Here is a 20,354-nt window from a genome sequence, read left to right on the forward strand (position 1 = left end):
ATCATTTTGAATCACGATTTTGACTTAAAACATACAGTGCACCATCATTCATTTGAAAAAAGTGAGATGAGGAGGAAAGAATACCAATCTGCAGTGTATGGATACGCAGCACAGTTAAGGTTACAAAAAGGAGGCGGAGCCTAATTTGTACGGTAAAACTTGACTATGACATCATTCAGAATACACGTCATACAACATTTCATTAAAATACCACAAAATGAGTTTATCTGCTAATTTATCCTGTAAGAAATCATCAAACTACATAAAAACTTACTACAGCGTGTTGTTTCGACGTTAGTTAAGCCCAACATAACAAGTTATAAACAAGTCACTGATTTGTCAATATGACGTCATTTCTTACAACGTGACTTAGTTTGTATGCATCGAGAGACAGATCAAGTAATATTTTATCAACAAAATATGTATTCTCTAATTAAATGAAATACGATTTACAAATATTCTATGGGCCAATAACTTAAATTTAATGTCTTCTTCACTATTTTATTAATATATTTTCTGAACATTACGTATTTAATTGACACTGCCGTATATTTGTATGCAAGTACATCGGAGGGTATTGTGGGGGGTCTTAATAAATCGATCTAGTGCAAGGGCATACATTCTATGAATCAAAGTAAGCTTTTACATTTCAACTATGGAACTATTAAGGTATCTGAAAAGTGCTGCGATCCTGCTGAAATCTTAAAAACAATTTAATTATACCAATATTTCATGCCGCTGACCAGCAAAAAATATAGCATTCGGTCATACAAGTATAATTTTAACAATGAAATTGCAGAATTTAGACAGGAACGCAGCACTTTTTAGAAACTACAATGCGTGTTGAAAATATTTATATACTAAACTTGGAAATTTAACTTGGTTATGCCCTTGCACTCGTGATATTTATATGTAAAATCAATACTTCAAGTCAATGTGCTAAAATCGCGTGACTGCCGCATCACGTGACTAGTCTAAACATAAAATATGATCGTCCTCGATATGTAGTTATTAATCATAATTACAATTATCCGATATAAATAATGTACTAAAAATAATCGCCAACCGGACTACGAATACATTTTTAAATACAAAATTTATAGTCGATATTTCCATTGCGCACCTTAACTGTACTGCGTATTTGTAAATATAAAATTCAGAACAAAGCAAAATAAAGAAGCAATAGACAAATAAATCAAAGAAAATTCGAATTAAGTGTAGAAACGAATAAATTTTCTGAATTAAAGTAATAATGTAAGCATTCTTTTAGATTTTTTAGTTGCAGTACATTCATTGAGATATCACACAGTTTTTTTTTTCTATTTGAACAACATTAAGGAAAAAGATAAGAAAATTGGATGTTCGCAATTTTGAATGGCCATTTTGACCTTCTTCACCCCATTTTCATGAAGGCCAGCATACTTTTTCGATTTCAGCATATTTCCGAAATAGGTTAAAAAGTATGCAGGACCGAATAAAGATTATTTTCCGCCAATAGTTTTTTTTTTTCTATAAATCGGACCAGACTAAAAGGGAAACTGTCAATGTTCTCCGCAATGTCACTGTATACATGTACAGTGTACATGTATCGATAGCCGCAAAACAACAATATTTGATTCCACAATTCCATTACTGTATTGGAAAAAAGGGCATAACTCTCACATGCACATCAGATATTTGAAAAATAATTAGAGACATTTCATTTGCATCAGCGGTTTAGATCTCTATTCTTCCAATACATTTGAAAGACATTTTTTAAAGTGTATATCAATCAAATTGCTTCAAAAGTTTTATTAAAAACAGTGTCTTAGACTTTCTGCAGAACTGTGCTTTTTGGTAAAAAGACGTCTCCTCGTCACTTCCGTTCACTAAGCAAAAACGCTAACTGTAACCTGACATCCTTTCGAAAACTTGGTCATAACGACTGTTAAAGTGCCTTAACCTTCATGAGACTTGGTGGTTAATGAAAAGAATAATTATTCAGTCTACAATATGAGTTGTTGATTTTAGGGCTTTGTTTAGATTTATGAGACGTTTCAACCAAAATTCTCAGCAGTACCTCTCGGTTTGCAAACGAAGTTGGCAACCTTGTTAATTTATATATAGAGAGTAGATATTTTATAAAATGTAAGTTTAATTAAATTTTCTGAATTGATAGGATGGATAATATCACAAATGTGTCATCCATATATGATTTATATGAAAAAAAACCAACAGACCCGGGGGTCTATATTGGGGGGGGGGGGGTCCTGTCCTCAAGCTCCTGTGTTCACAAAATGTGTGTATTTTTCTGATATTTCCAATGATATAAAACTCAAAGATATCCGTGAAACGGTTATCTTTTATTAAACAGTAATTTTGAAATGCCCTGTGTATGTCTTTGCATAGAACCCATTGAATTATAAATGGTTTTAAACGAATAATTGGCCTTTTAAGATGCTAACCGTTAATGTTCAGCTGATCCTGCTTATATTGGAACAAATGATACTTTAAAATTAATTATTACCAATTCTACACCTCTTGAGAGTTTGTTGAACTTTTTTTTCTTGAATTCCCTAAAAGGTTTTGGCGCTGGTTCATCTGTCACTGTCATTACATGTACAAGGAAGTTTTTTTGGGGATAAACCAGGAATAAGATTGATGTCAAAAAACAAGGTACCAAGAAGTATATAGCATTCTCTCTCTCTTTCTCTCTCACTCCAACTCTTTCTGTATTTTTATCCCCACAGATATAACAAAATGCACAAAACGTGAGAGAAAAGCAAAGTTTAAATTCAAATTCTGGAGATCCTATTTATCATATTTTCATACTTTTATAATAATAATGTTATGGGACATAGGGATTTTATCTAAAATCACACTAGAAGCACTACTTTTGGAAAATAAGTGTTTAAATTATATTTTTTGTTAGTTGCTGAGGACAATCAGGAATACACAAGTCGTACGGAACGGATGAGCAGGTATATATTTATTTGCTTGTTGAATTATAACAGGGTCATTTTGAAAAACTTAAGCTATATGACATTGTTTGATTTATAAGGGGTGCAACAATACGTCTACCCCGCGCTACGATACTTATGACAATATTCAGTTGACGATACGATGCGTATTACGATACATGACATATCTGGTTAAAAAATTCAGACGTTTGTCATCATATACTTTAAACTTTGAAATTTTATCAAATGCTCATTACACTATTACTAGGAAAGTGATAACATCCTTCGACCCATTTAATATGAGGCTAGAAACAAGCTTAACTTCCCTTTCTGGATTTCCATTCATCTCATGTTTCGTGCGGCAACCATTTGAAAATTTTAAACGAGGGGCAAAAACGGACAATTCTGATAATTACGGGTAGATTGAACCGAACCGTGATATCAGTTTTACGTATCGTGAATTGAACCGTGGAAAATAAACCGTGGTATACCGTCGAACGGTTTATGGTTACACTATGACAATTGTTTGTTACAGTTAAAGGAGATCGTTTTGTTTATGGGATTTTAAGACCATCTGTAAGAGGAGTGACAAGATTTTCCACAATATGGACATTGCGATTGTTATATGCAAGGATTCTCAACCCATGATCTCCAAATTATATTCTTTTTGTTGCAGTAGGTGAACATTTTAATATTTGGTAGAAGCGTGTTCTGTTTTCAATAGTCATATTCTTAATAGTGGTTGGTTTGATGTTGCCCGCTACTATCAAATCATCTTGCATCATTTTTGAAGCCAGGAAGGAGCCTTGAGGTTTAATAGGGGCATCTCTGATTGCCACGTTTGTCATTGTTTGGTCAATCACGTACAATGATACCCTTGGATGTTTTACTGTTACAACATACATTAAGAGTTTTTCTTTTGTTTGATCGTTTATACTTAAAAAGGCCCTTTTCAGTTATTTAAATTGCTTTTGTCTTTAATGTGCATATTTTTCTTTTACCCATTCTAGTACATTTTCTTGAGTTACCCCCTTGTTAAACTTTGTCGAAACTTTATTGACAGATTTCTACGTACCTTCTGCGTACTGAGTATATCTTGGTAGTGTTCAGTTAGGTTTTGTACCTGCATTTTTTTCTTTACTTTCCATGTTCAAGATCAAATAATTTGATACTTAAAGTTAGCTGTATCTAATTGCAGCATACAAAACACAATACTTAGTCAAACAAATTCAACAGCATATGGTGATCTAGAGAAAAAAAAAAAACACAAAAAAATTCAAAATACTTGGAGCGACCAGAAACGTTTGGCGTTCATGATGATGCAGATAACATGATTTTATATCGCCTATAGTTTTTTTTTTCTTTTCATACAGGGTGTCCCACAAAATATGTTACATTGACGAAATTAAAAATATAGAATAAAATTGTTTTGAATTTTTAGTAAAGCGTACATTTGTCACAGTTTCCTTACTGGTCATCAACATATTTTCTCTAGAATAACATATGCCATTTTACAACAAGTTCCAAATGACGTCCCTTTGAATTAGCATTGTGTGAACCCCATTTCTGAAGTTTCTTATTCATTTTTTAAACAAACTTTAAATGTATCGTGCTAACAGTTAAGAGGTTTTTCTCCTTTAAAATTGGGTTTCACCAAACAACAGAATTTAAAGATTTTCTTTAACAATATTGTTAAGATGGAGACGGGGTTCGTCAGAAAACTATGTACCTGTTAAATTTTCAGAGTCGGGTCAAATTCAATTCCAATGGGCAAACTCTAAACAACTTATAATGTCTTTTTTTTTTAAATGTTGCATTACACTTATCTTGTAATGAATCAATTTCATATCAACTTTGAGTACTGGTATTTAATGAATACCGTATACGTTGAAGTTTTAGAGAGGATTTAGTTTTGGCATTATTAGCGAGGGTATTGAGGTCGCTAAAATTGAATATCGCTAAAAATAGTGTTTTATTTGTACTAGCTTCTTGGGTGAGCATTTTCAAGTCGCTAAAATTATATCTCGCTAAAAATAAAAAACAATTTTTAAGAAGAAATTGCTAAATTTGCGTCACACTAAAATTTCCATTTATACGGTACTAGATTTACCAAAGGTCCTGTCTTGTTCATACAGGACCCGTCTAAGGGATTTTTGTAAAGTTGCGGTAATAATTCTATCAATGATATTATTTTTTTGATATGGGCACTCCTTGGTCTTCTAATACCGAAATTATATTGTGTCATTTATGGTGCCTATAACATCAAACTCCCTCACAAAACTGTAAATTAGTATTCTGTTGAGCACTTTCATCACAGGATGTTGTTTTCTCATGGTTCTAATAACTAAAGCAGCAGATTTAGGCCTATAGTAAAGTTTTAAAATTTCTCCCAGCTGTTCACATGAAGGTTCTATAGTAAAAATATGATGACGTCATTATAACATTATAATTGCCTGACTTCTAAACAGAATTTCCCAAAATTTTGTCAGATAAAATGTATGCTAATACACTAGATTTTAACAAAATATCCCTGTGAATACTTTTGGTTTGTTAAAGTTATATATAATTACAAGTGTAACACATGTTTTGGGACACCCTGTATATTCCAAAAAAATTTGACAATTTTTTAAATGCATTTCAACCACCTATATTCAACAAAAGAATAAATGCACAGTTATGAAAGAATGAATCCAAAGATTGATTAATATTTTTGTCTGTCTCTCTGTTGTAGCTGATGTATATATTAAATTCATAAGAAATTATAAAATTGGCAATTTTAGGTTCTGCAACCATCCTTATCAATCAGTCTATTAAATTTTCCTACTATACATATATATGACTTAAGTTGTTATACTTTTTATAAAAGTTTCAATGTATTGTCTGCTCTTCAATGAAATATTATTCCTTGTCTTTCAGAATCAAAAGGGATGTTGTAATAAGTTTCAAAAAGTCTTTCAAGAAGGCAAGCAGTATCCAGACCTTACGTTGAATAAAGGGCTACTGAAATACACAAATGGCCGTCAATGTGTTCATTAACAAAGACTTGCTGTCCTAAAGCAGAAAGAAAATAATCTTAATGAGTATTTCACTTCACTCTGTTTTTCGCTTTTCCTAATTTTCGAATCCAAATATTAACAATGATACTTTGCTAATAATAGCCCATTTTAGGTCACATGATTAAACTCAGGTGAACTATTTCTATCTGTTTTCCTCGTGCATCATGTGTTAATATTTGAATATTTTCAGCACCTTCTGTGCAACTGCTCAACCAATTTCAACTATTTCTGGCACAAAGCATCTATGGATAAAGGGGAACAGTATTCATAAATTTCATAGTACCTGCCAGCCTTGAGCCTGAGAGGTGGGGCGAAAAACCACTTCAATTGATGTAATTTAAAAACAAATTGTCTCCTTTACTCCTGGAAACCAAGCAGTCAAATTATTGGTATGATTGTAATCAGCAGTGATTCCTCTACCAAAATTGTGAAATTCATGACCCCAGGGTCAGGGTTTTAAGTACTATAGTGTAGCAGATATTTCCGATTATTCCTCAATTAATTCAACGTCAATAGGTCTAACGCTGCAAGAAGCATGACATCTATATGTATAAAGAGACAAAGGTGCCTAAATGAAAAAAATATATATATATCTCAAATTTCATTCACCTCTGTTTGTAAAAAACTTCAATGCCATGAAAATCCTACTCAGCTCTCAGAAAAAAAAAATCATTTTTGAAACGGGGATAAGATTTTTAGGTCTCATCCGAAAGACGAGCAACTTTCACTTCAAAGAATCGACCGTTGGCTAAAGAAATAGATGAAGTCTAAATTATATCGACCTAGTTCAATCGCCGCCAGGTTTTAAACCCACGACCTCCCGATCACGTAGCGAGCGCTCCTTGTAGTAGTCCAGTCAAAATAGAATATAACATCAAAGTAACTGCAACACAAATTAATCTTATTTGTTTCGACAGACAAGTTATGTACTAACATTGTGCAAGAACCTCAAAACTAAAAAAAATGCACAACTGTCTTAAATCAGGGGTGCAAAATTGAGGTTTTAGGTCAAATTTGTAATGCCCATAGAGCCCACCATACAAACTGCAATACATCAATACATGACGTCATCATGCCTCATTTTCACATGTTCCCCTAATTTTCTAAGTAATAAAGAGTTATTTGATTATAGATGTTGATTACACTAAATAATTCTCGAGATAAGGTTGGCACTTACATACATTCTATCAGAAAACAACAAATCATAAGTAAATGACTAAGAAAGTTTGAATGAGTTATTTTCTATCTGGGCACAGAAATGAGATGCTTGTCGATTATCATGTTGTTGTTGCTCGTTTGTCATTCGTTTGTAAATTTCTTAACGTATAGCAGTTGAATGGGTTGGAATTTCCCGAATTACATGTGTACATGATAATTAATTCTCAACACTTTGATCAATTTAGGATTATTAATTGTCAAGATATTGATCATCGACTAATCAACTCTTCATTTTCACACTTTACAGCATAGCTGTCCATCAGCAACTGTGTTTGTTTAGCACAATCCACTTTTCTTCGAGACATTCGAGGTGCATGGCAATTGTAATATAAACACAATTAACTACTGAAATAATAAAAAAATATATTGAATACTGAATTGCAGTAAAAATGTAATCATAACTGGGGCTGATTTCAACCACGGCGCAGCACTTTAGACCAAGGTGCACAGAAAGTCAGCCATAGCGGGCCGCTCTGGTAAAACACCTAGTAAATAACCTTGACTTGGACAATTATATGTCGTCAAAAAGCCTTGTTTCAAAGAGGTATTTTACCATGTGCATAGATTAAAAAAAAATCTTACTATAAAACTGCTAATCATTTATACGATCCTTCTTTAGAAATAGACCAATTGAAAGAAAAGATTAATCAAAGTTATTACTCATTATTACTCACAATCAAATAAATGCTGAGATATCACATCATGTCCTTCAGCTAAAAGTGAGAAACAGTTGACAAATGACAAATTCCCGATACTAACTTACACATCCCATAGCTCTAAAATAGTAAAAGCTATACAATATCACGACGTTTGCAACATTTTGAATAAGAATGTCTGTAATTAGCATGCTTGACGATAACTGTTTATAAATAGATTTCATGTTTTGCCAATAAGTGGTCTTAAGTTTCCATTGTTAACCATCTGTTTCTTGTTTTCCGTTCAAAATATTTCTAAGAAGGCAATTGAGAAAAAGTCCCTGAGACGAAAGTAACTAAATAAAATTGGTCCAGCTTGAAGCATTAGGGAACAGAAGAATTATCCTTTTTTTAATGGACATTTACTAAGTGTTAACATTGTTTAGTAGTTTATTTACACTATTCTCTGCATAGCTCAACATATCAATAAAAGAACATTTTCTCAGAAGGAGACATGTTCGTCTACCTGTCAGTCAGCCTGCCTTACTAAGGTTTTTCACGTTGCACGTAAGCTCTTACATGCATAGAGTTTGATTTTGGTTATATTGAACCGTGATGAAGTAAAGTAGTTTTTATTTATTCGTCTTTTTTTCTTGCATTTTCTTTACCATTCAATCCTGCATATTAAAAAAATGTTTCATTATACAAATGTAGTCACTCAATCATAAATACTTAACAGAAAGAGAGAAAATAAAAAAAATACAAACTTTTTTTTAATTTTAACAAACTTTATTTATATTTCAATAAAAATAAAATTTCTCATTTAATTGAATGTAACTACCGATCTATAGAACATAATGATCAATATTATGTCCTCATTATAAAATTTTATTTAAATATATATCCTAGAAGATGGTACTGATGTAACAACTTATAGGTTGACATGCATAGAACTGTCACCAACAAACTGCATTCCTTTTTTATTTACATAAACAAACAAGATTGAATTTACATCAAAATATTCTTACAATTGATAATACTGATGTACAAATACCGGCAGTTGAACTGTTTAGTAACTAAATGTAAATCTAAACGTTGAAACGTTGTAAAGATTCACAATCTAGTTTCTCAAATTTCCATCAAATGATTGCATCAGTTAATTTATAATTAAAAGTCATATGATCTCTGCAAAAACCAAAGAATCCAATGAAACCGTTGAGACGAATGTCTCCGATATACGTATTTTATTTGTATTTAGAGTGAATCCAGGTGTCTTACTAGAAAACCCACTTAAATCATGTTTCCGTGTGTTCGTTGCCATGGCAACCGTAACATACGGAAATATGGAACTTTTGACAGGTTCTTTTTCATTAAATATAGCATTTTTAACTCTAACACTTTCTTTAAGCCCGAAAAATATGAACACTTTCAATTGTACCATTTATTCTATTCATTCTTATATAATTAAGATAATAAAGATTTAAATTTATAGTCTGAAGTGTTTCAAACTAGCAGGAGCCTAGAAATATCAAATTGGGTGTCCTTTGCTGCATTCAAAACGCGGCTAGTATAAGCCTGTCCGTAGAATATCAAAATATTCAAACTGAAGTTACTTCTCTAAACTACAAAGATATGACTTTATAATAGAATATGACATCAAGTCACTGCATACTTGAGCTTACATGACGGGGAAAGTGTCATCATTTTTTACATATGGCATGTAGATTTTTTTTTTTTGGGGGGGGGGGGGTTGTTGTTCAAATTAAATGCTGGGATTGTTTTTATGCTCCATGTGCTGTTATGATGTTGAGCATTTGAAATATAGATATCCCTTTTTCTATTATTATATATGAAACGCTCCCCGTACAGGTCCGTAGACAGAAGTAGAATTTATAAATCGTGTTTATATTTGACTACCACAAATGAAAGACAAGGATAAAGTGAAGAAATTCTGCGTGAATCTAAAAGAGAAGTATGTCCTCTAACTGAATTTTGCTGGCGGACCGTATGTAGTTTATCTATTTTTGTATAAATCCCGATGAAGAGTGAAAAATACCCTTTCTTATGTTGGTAAATCGTTAAATATTTTCTTAAGACGTAAAATAAAACCTGCCCCCAGCACTTTTTTATGTACCACAGATCACGATGAATTGATCTATGTAACAAACTTTTCACAATAATTTTGTTTTGCGCTTGTGTCGAAGCAATTTTTTGCAACATTTAAAAAAAATGTCAGTCACGTGATCAACACAGTCCTTTGACATCACAGATATGTTTTATTGTTATACCTGTTCTAACTTTTATCTCAAGTTGACTTCAATTTTAAACCAGGATCACATATTGGAATTAAAATTGAGCTCAAATTAAAATGTATATTTTTAAGGCATTTTAAGGCTTTGGGCAGCTTATCGTAACTGCGAATACAGAAAAACCCATTTTACCCTCTATTTCAATTATATTAATCTTTTGGTTCCAAGATAGGTTTTTAAAACTTCTTGTATCATTTAAGACACTCGATAAAGTTTCCACAAGCACTATAACTGAATGGATTAAGTGCGTAATTGATAGTGCTGGAATACACATTAAGACTGTCAAGGCCCATTCAATTCGTTCAGCACCTTCTTCTGCAGCTCTGAAAAGTAGTGTCTTCTTAGCAAATATTCTCAAGACTGGAGACTGGTCCTCATCAATGAACTTAAAAAAAAATTATTTTAGAGACATTCGGAATGATGATCCCAATTCTGATATGAATGGAGTGTTAAACTGTGATTGATGTTTTTTTTTCCAAATAAATGTTTTGATTTAATTCATTGTCAATTCTTTAAACATGCTATTGATACTCTGACAGCCGATGGCTGTATGATAAGAATGGGCCCCTCATCCAAGCATACCCTGGATGTGATGGATGAGGGTCATTCTTGGAGTACAGCCTGACGCTGAGGAGTATCAACTTTCCCACCCATGTGAGAACACATGGAATAATACATCACTGATTTATTCCCGCCTTTTTATTATTGCATACATTGACAATAAATTCGCTTTAAATTATGCGCAAGTGAGTTAAAGCGACGTATGGAGGTTTCTATGCAAAATACCTGGTTCAAATCGGATTCCGTAATTGCTATACATACCGCAAAGAAAATGCTAAGACTTGTTTTCTAATACAGTCTTGGTACCTACGATATGTGATAGCCAGTACACATTATGACGTCATATTATGACGTCATCAACCTTTACTACACAAGTTTATAAGAAAACATCAACAAAATCGCTTCGGCGCAAGGGCATACATTACTTTGTTTTACGGAAACAAGGTATAAAGAGAAGCAAAATATTCCTAGGGTTTAAGATATTGCTGAACAAATGTCGACACTGCGATTGTTAAGTTACTATTCTTACATTACTAAGTTGAAACGGGGTAAAAATGCACAGCCCAGTGTAAATTTAGTAAAATTTTTATCGTTTGAAGAAAATAATAGGATATGTGCAGCAATTGTATTACTTTTGAAATATTCTCCTTATAATAATACATTATTTATTTTAGATTAAATAGGATATGCCCTTGCGCCGACTTTTTTTGTTCATATGTGTTATTACCTTCAATGGGAAAAAATATGACGTAATAATATGACGTCATAATGTGCACTTGCAATAATATACTGTCGGTACTGATTATGTATAAGAAAATCAATTTGAACATTCTTTGTACATAAAATATACAATTTATGCATTTTTACTGGCTCATTTGCATAGAAAACCCATATTTAGCCTTAATTCACTTGCGTGAGTGATTCAAGCATGGCGGTCGATGTTTATACTGGTGATGTCACAAGGGTTTTAATTTCTTCGAATAGCGAGGACGCATGTAATAAGTCAAGAATTATGCTTTAAATAGGATTTAAGGAGTTCATTTTTATTCAATTTTAGTTTATGTTTGTTGGGGGTTAGAATGCATATTACTTATTAAAGATAACACTTAATATGTCAATTTTTCTAGTCCTCTCTGACCCCCAATATTTGTACTAGTTTCATATTCGTCCTTTTATGAATAAATGACACTTTTTCAGTTCAACACTGTGTTACTGGTTCTGCCATCTAGTCAAAGAGCAAGCTTATTCAATTTGGTAAGATATACCTGCAACCATCGGAAAATAAATTATTTTTAATGAGTTATTATTTATATAAAGAGCACATAAAAACCTTCATATGACTTGTATTATTCATATCCAATATTTGTCATTTTATTGATTTTAATAAGCTCCTAGTTTTACTCATACCTAGTTCTGTGTAACCCGGATATGTAGAGTGTGTCTAACTTTACCCAACCCACAGTTTGGATTTTTTTTTTTGGCTTATCAGCGTTGCTCCTCACCTTGTGTAATCATTTTGTATTATTTTACAAAAAGGAGAAGTTACGCAAAAAATTTTAACGAAAATTACCGTCCATCCAACCCAAGAACTACCTCCTCAGTTTTCAATTATTTTCTCATGCCTGGCCTGTATTTTTTTTTTTTTTAGATAACCCACTTTTTTTGTGGACAGACAGGTTGTGTTACTGGTTCTGCCTGTCAAAAAACAAGCTTAGTCAATTCGGCAAGATATTTCTGCAACCAACGGAACATAAATACTTTCAAATTTAAAAACATATAGATAATTTTACATCACAAAAGCCACATTTTATTCAGGTTTACCAAGAAAACCGCTTGCTTTCTGAGTGTATATTTCAACATTGGCAGATTTTACATCTGTTTAGAGGGACTAGACGGCTATTTTTCGTCTTAAATAATTATTTTTGAAATCATTTAAGCCGTACCTGAGGAACATATGGTTTACATTTGAAAGGTAAAATCAGGTATTCTAAATACAGGCATTATTTTTTTACAGATAAAAAAGACCTTGTGTTACTTCATATTATTTCTACTATTAATCCATGGAATGTACATGGAAGCCCCGATAGTATGCTTTTCCTCATCAGTTTTTCTGAGGAAAGGAATAAAAACAACATATATACGCCTCCTTGATTGTAACTAAACATCCTTATTTATAGAAATACTGCTTTTAATATCTGTTTATTTCTTTGGAATAGTTATTAAGAAATCAGAATAAAATACTTACGTATTTTGAAATCTTTTTTCATATTAATTCACCCGTTCACAGTAGCTCAGTCGGTAGAGCGCTCGCTCCGTGATCGGGAGGTCGTGAGTCTGTATCTCGGCCGCGACTGACCTAGTCATTAAAATGGGTAGCAACTGTTCCTTCGCCATGCGCTCGGCACTTTGAAGTGAAAGTTGCTGTTCCTTCGGATGAGACCCTAAAAACCGAGGCCCCGTGTCAGCGGCAGGCATTGGCATGATAAAGATCCCTCACAGCTCAATGGCCCTGAGTGCCGAGTAAAGGTCAAAATTTGAAGCCCTTCACCGGCATACGGTGACGTCTCCATATGAGTGAAAAATTCTCGAGAGGGACGTTAAACAATATGCAATCAATAAATCAATCATATTAATACAACTTATTATTTAAGTTTTTTAAACACTTAACGTAAGTCATGGGTTTGCTTTTGTCATTAATGTTGGTACACAATTTGGACAATCCAAACGGATGCTCAATTGATAATGGCGTCAGTTACGTCACAAATTAAAGGCAAAGTTTTCCCGTTTAATACTCTGCAAGTGACTTCAATCCCGTACTAATCAAGTAAATTATAATACAAAGAACATGCTACTGTACATAAACCCCGTTCATGTTTTATAATTAAATTTCGTTCTGAATCCTGATGTGTATGTGTAATGTCTTAGGACTAATTAAATACAATACCAAATGTAATGAACAATTTACATTGTAAGTATTACTTAACTGCTAAATGTAAATCAGAATAAGTCACCAAAAAAGTTACAGTATGCAGAAAGAAAGTTATAATAAATAGAATTTCCTAGCGGAAAACTTGAATGCATTTTATGTTCGCACGTTTTTCACAAACGTCTCAGGAAAACATGCATATTATATCATGACTTCCAATAAAAGCCAGGGCAAAAATATGCGTTTAATTTTCAGGATTGAATCAATCTTTATCAATATAATCCGGATAAACTACTTACATGTATTTTCCTATTACCGTATAAGCAGAAATTTTAGCGAGACGCAAATTTAGCGATTTCTACCTTAGAACTGGTATTTTATTTTTAGCGAGAAGTAATTTCAGCGATTTTACAATGCTAACTAAAGAAGCTATTACAAATAATACCCAATTAATTTTAAGCGATATTCAATTTTAGCGATGTCAGCACCCTCGCTAATAATGCCAAAATTAAATCCTCGCTAAAAATTCTACTTTCACGGTATTTTATCATCGTCATCATCATCATTATCATTTAGTAACTATGTATTTAACTCATGTGTAGTTGCCTTTTCTGTTGGCTAACAAAGTAAAATGCATCTAAAACCAAATTTATACAAACACCTTGACTGTAAGACCAACATGAAAGTGTAAACAATTTACAAGTATCATTTTCCACAATATTTATATAACTAGATCCTTGTGTAAAAGGTAAATGCAGCATGTTAATTCTCATAACTAGGAATGTTTATACCGTATATTCTGACTTTGTGAGTATGAATTTTACTATATTAGTGAGAATAAGTCGATGGTCATCCTAAATTGTCTCAGCAAATGGATACATGATTAAAAATCTTGCATAATTTATAATTGTACTAACCGTGACTACATTCAACAAATGACGTCATAGAAATAATTATCAGCATCAACGCAACATTTTATCAATGGTTAATCAAACTTTGAAATTATTTAGCAAAACATCTAGTTAGAAAACATATTGATTTTTTTATGAATAGTTTTGATTTTACCTTATCTTTGCAGTTTGAAATTCCTGAACAATTCATCTACGTCTTGAAACACTTATCCAACCCTTTTAAAAAGAAACTTTTTTTCACAATATTGCCTTTTAAACTTCATTGTTCGATATACGTAAATAATAAGTATAAAAACAGAACTAAAAACTCAACCTTGTCTACAATAATACATGTATAACTTCAAAACTACGTAGGCAAATTTACTAAGAATTGCGGATAATACGCTGTAAATTCTTAGAAACATTATATAAAATTTTCAGGATTTCATCTCTCATAAGAATTTTAATCCAGTAAACCCGCGAACTACCTTAAGTCTAGATATGCGTTCTTTTTTTATACAGATATCGATTGTTCTCCCTTAGGTATCCGATGCATTTATTAACAAATCCCAGTACAGTAATCTGGATAAAATTACACTAGTTTGAGACTGAATACTGACTTTAAGACCTATGAGAGCTTCTTAACTAAACATCAAACATTTTCAAGTATATTTTTACATATAAAAACTCTTCTGATTAGATATAATTTAGAACTGATTAGATATAATTTAAAATTGCTTTTAGAGAATATTCACACGTAAAATTGTATATAACAATTGTTCTGTGTTATATATATATATATCAAATGATCAAACATTCTTAAAATTCTCAATTTAATCAAAACACTAAAAATGCACGCTGAACAAACGCTGAACGAACGGTGAGCGAAGGAAGAAATGGGAAAGTAGAACGTTTCAGTAATTGTAAGAGTTTACATGTAAAGTAAAGTGAAGAAACTAAGTGGGACAGTCTGACTTATGGACAGCTAGGCGGAAATGTTTTATTCTGGAACATATATATACATTTTATAGTTGTATTGAACCGTACAGGCAATAGTGTAAATAATCTATTATTCAGGCTTAAAAGTCAAAAGATATTTACTACTAAAAAAAGGCTGAGTCTTATTCTCTAAACATCAAGCTGGACCGATATTATTCCGTTGCATCCGTCCAAAGGACTTCATTATTTTTGTTTTCTTAGAATTATTTTGAGCAGAAAACAAGATACAGGTGGTTCCCAATGGAAACATAAGACCACTTATCAACAGAACGTACAATCTATTTTTAAACATTTATCGTCAAGCCCGCTTATTAGAGAAATCGTAATTCAAAATGTTGCAAACATAGTGATATTGTATAACTTTTTCTTTTTGGTGTTATGGCATATAAAAGGAGTTATGGTTAGTGATGCTGTTCATTAAATGTTCATCAGGCTGAAGGACATGATGAGATATTTCTGCATTTACTTGATTGTGAGTAGTAACTTTGATTCACAATTCCATTCAATTCTTTTCTATTTTTCTACACGTATCGTATGAATGTATAACAGTTTCAGAATCAGATTCATAAAAATAGAAACCTCTGTGCACAAGTTATAAAAACGTTTGTAAAACATAGGCCACTGACGACTTAAAATTGTCTTAATGCTGACCAAAGATTGTCTTTAAGTCATCTTTAAGCAAATTTTAAGATATTTTTTACTGAAATCCTGAAGAACTGGTACCTTTTGCGTATCATTTATGAAGCCTTTTCAGAGTGCTGCTTTGCGAAAAAATACCTTTAATCCCAACTATTCATATCCTTCCTTTTTGATCAAATATTTGTCAATAGTGTGAGTCATTGTTAGAAACTGTTTAGACTAATAGTGTGCTCTTATGTTTCAAATCAAATTTTAAACAATTCTTGATAAATAAATGCTAATTTTATTATCATACAAATACTTTCTTTCTCATATAATGCATAAAATAAATAAATATGTCACAAATTTTTCAATAATAACAATATCTGAATGTAGAAAAATGAAAAGAAAACTCAGCTTATGTTGGTTGTACGTATTGATAATACGTAAGATTTGTTTGAAATTCAGTTTTTCCTATCATTGATAAGGATAAAGGTATCAAATCATGTTAAGATAACAAAATGAAACAAATCTGATTGGACAAAAATTAAGACATTGTCATCAAAACATTTAACAATTTTCTATGGTCCGTTTGAAGTCAAATCACATAGACATTAAATAAAGAGGCAGTTAGGCACACTTGTACAGAACAAAGTGGAATGACCGAATCACACCCCCTCCAAATCTCAAATTCTCAACAATTTTTATCACTATAGTTCATGAGTTTTTAAAAACGTGTAGCTATAGAACCTGTACTTTTGAAAAAAAAATGCTATGTGCTGTTTGTGTGCTGTTGTTTTTTTTCCGATATTTAAAAGTTTTTCAACATATATCAAAACATGAACTTTAAATAATGTCACAATAATAAAAAGCTCTTTCTCCCAGCACTTTGATATTAAAATCTAGATTATATTTCTAAGGAATTTGATTTGAAAAATAAATAAAATTTATCCCAAATTAGATATGCATATCCTTGAAGTTTCTTAATCCTTGTTTCCTATCTAACACCCGACAAATAGGAAACAGTGAGTGTAAGTGAACTCAGTTTGGTAGAAATCAGCAGAAACCTTACATTTACATTAACAAAGAACAGAATTCCAGTTTATCAAATTGCAAGCCGTATTATTAAATACCAAATCTGTATTTTTTTTCTCGGGAAAATGTAAATGCCGCTTTGCAATGGGTATCTTTTTCTCCCGTCTAAGCGTATGATTTCTCCAAGAATGATTGGTATCAGAACACGGTCACAATTATAATTATTTCTGTCTATCTGGTAGGAGCAAATACGGTTATCTGCTGTCGATAGGAGGAACTTGATTGAATTCCCATTTAAAGTTTTTGGTAAAGCTAGTAGGTCTATCATATGTTTTCACACCTTTGCCAGACGCCCGATTCTAATCATTTCTTCACACGACATGGGTCTGTGTGCCCCATTGTATAACGGTCTTGAATTCAATATATTTTGTAAGAAATAAGTATTGGAGTCATGTTCGACCGACAACACATGTTCTTAACTGTTTAAATTATATACTTGTTTATATCTATAGATCTCGTTGACACTGTGTTTGTCACTCCAAACAGAGGGGCAATCAAACAATGACGGACGTAGAGGTCGGTTTGGTAGTCGAGGTAAATATCGTTTGAAAACATAATTATCTCTCTTCCTCTTTCTCTCTGCTTTCTCTCTCATTCTCTGTAAATAAAAATAAGTAAAACTTTTCCATTTTGAATTTGACAGTTTATTTTAAAGCGAAGTTTTCTGCTGTCAATAGATTTTTGTTAACTATACAAATGAGATAAAATTTCCTACAATTAGCAAATTGAGATTTTATTTTCCTGATTGCAGAACAATTTTTTTTATGTAATATCACAATAAGGCAAATTTATGTTTGGAGAGTCCATGTATATATATTTAAACAGAAGGAAAATAAATACCAATGAGATAAAATACCACTACAATTAACAGATTCAAATTTTACTTTCATTATTGTAGAATAACTGTTTTTATATTAGCACAATAAAACGATCTTTTATTTGGAAATTTGATAAATATAGATATATATTTTAATGCAAAAAAAAAAAAAATTCTTATGAACATAAGATCTTTGTTTAAGAGATATGTTTCAAGTAGACATTTTTGAAATTACATTTGATACATATAATTTAATATTTATTATGCAATGTTCTACACACATTTAGGTCTGTGTTGCTATTGATGAATCCTTCTCCTTTTTTTCTGGATCAACAGTAGGTTGTGGATATAAAGCATTCTCCAGCTTCCCCCTTTCAAATTTTATTTCAATCTTAGAATCAAATTAAATAGTCACAGCGCGTTAAAACATGAAAACGCAACGATTTAAAATTGGCTTGTATTTGAATGCTAAATAGGTTTTCGAGTGTTTGAAGACCAAAAACAACTTCCAGACGGAAGGAGAGCATTTGAAACTTTGAAGTAAGATTATATCATATATGCATTCCATGTTTTCAGTTAGTGGAATATTATTCAATCAGGAAAATATCATCAATTACTTTTAATTTCCTTTTATATTATTATTGTTTTATCACTTGTTACATATGCTAATGGACTTTATGGCTTATATGAATTTACAGGAGGAAAAGATTCTGGGGTGTGCAACATGTAGTACCAATGGGAAGGGACCTCGACTAATTTTAACATGTGAAGAGATTCAAGGAACAGACACCGAGGCCTTTATGTATTTGTATGTCTGTTACAATAAAGTTAAATTTATCAACAGATATCCAACTAGAGCCGAGCTTGTTGCAAAGCAACGAGTAGGTCTTCCGTTGGAGCTATGGACAGGAAGTGCCGATCTTGGGTCAAGGTCACTTCACTTTCTTATAAGAACAGCCTCTATTCTAAGGATGAACCTCTTGTGAATCTTAATTACAAAGTTATGGTTAAACATCTTTTCTCTCTGTCAGTGACTTTGATTTGCCTTCATCAAGGTCATGACACATCTTCTAATTATAAATAATCTATGTTTCAAGTACGAGCCTCCAATGATTTTTATTTATGAATTCGTAGCGTGGAAAAGAAAATATTTTTTCTGTACGTGACCCTGATCTCTATACAGAATTACTTTAAATCTGTGTCAAGACAAACCCTCAATCTCAAACAATTTTTTTTTATTAGAAATTCATAAACCTGACAGGCATTTTACAGCTTTTTCTGTCAGTGACCCTGAATTTGTTAAAATGGCATTATTTTTAGTCATCTGAAAACGAAGGACCATAAGAGTCGATCAAAGGCCAGATTGAATTTATACTATTTTCTGAGTCAAAATAATACAAAACCTTTTTCTCACAAGAAATCTCTGTATCAAGTATGAGCTTCCAGTTATTCTCGATAACATATATAAATGGCTCGGACAAAACATTAACTCTTTCTCTAGTGACCTTAAATTTGCCGTAATATTGCCTTGAACCAATGCCATGACACACCCTAGAGCCATTGGAAATCTTTGTATCGAGTAGTATGAGCTCCCAGATTCTACATAAATTTAAAGCCTGCCCTGGGAAAACCTTGAGAGGCAGAAGGACGGCTGGACAGTGAAAAAGACAATGTTATTTCTAACCCATCCACCCCCACCCCACCCCCAAAATACAAATTACTTTGTTTGCGGTGGTAAATCTTCCTATTTTAAATTTTGAATACCTATTCCGGTCATGATTTGAAAAATAGTAATCTTTATTACATGTATATCAGGAAGCTTTCGTAAGTATGGATTCTCATTCTTGCCCAGAAGTTCGTGAGAATATTTTTTTAAAGACCCTCTCCTAATTTAGCTAATCGTTTTTCTACATTATCTTCATTTTATATCCCCCCAAGGTTGCTGATCATGATCAAAATCACGTTAGGCCGAAACAACATGGGTTTATTCACGCCGTTCAATTTATTTACATTTTTTTCCGAGAAGGAGGAAGCGCATGGATGAAAGATTAAAGAAAATTCCGGATGTACAACAGCACCCGTGCGTGGACTTCATTTTAGTACTACATATTGTGCTTGAAGTTGAATAATATCTATAAATAAATTTAATTAAAATAGGAAACGGAGATTATGTTTAATAGAATAAATTAGACAATATATTTGATACAAGAACTATCTGATAAATACATGTATGTATATGATCATGGCGAGTCTCTCTTTCTCTCATTCATGTATTTTTTAACCAATAAAAA

The sequence above is a fragment of the Saccostrea cucullata genome, unplaced genomic scaffold, assembly GCF_032062105.1.
Source record: "Saccostrea cucullata isolate Sc308-1 unplaced genomic scaffold, CSIRO_AGI_Scuc_v1 ctg11630, whole genome shotgun sequence".
In the NCBI taxonomy this organism is placed as follows: Eukaryota; Metazoa; Mollusca; class Bivalvia; order Ostreida; family Ostreidae; genus Saccostrea; species Saccostrea cuccullata.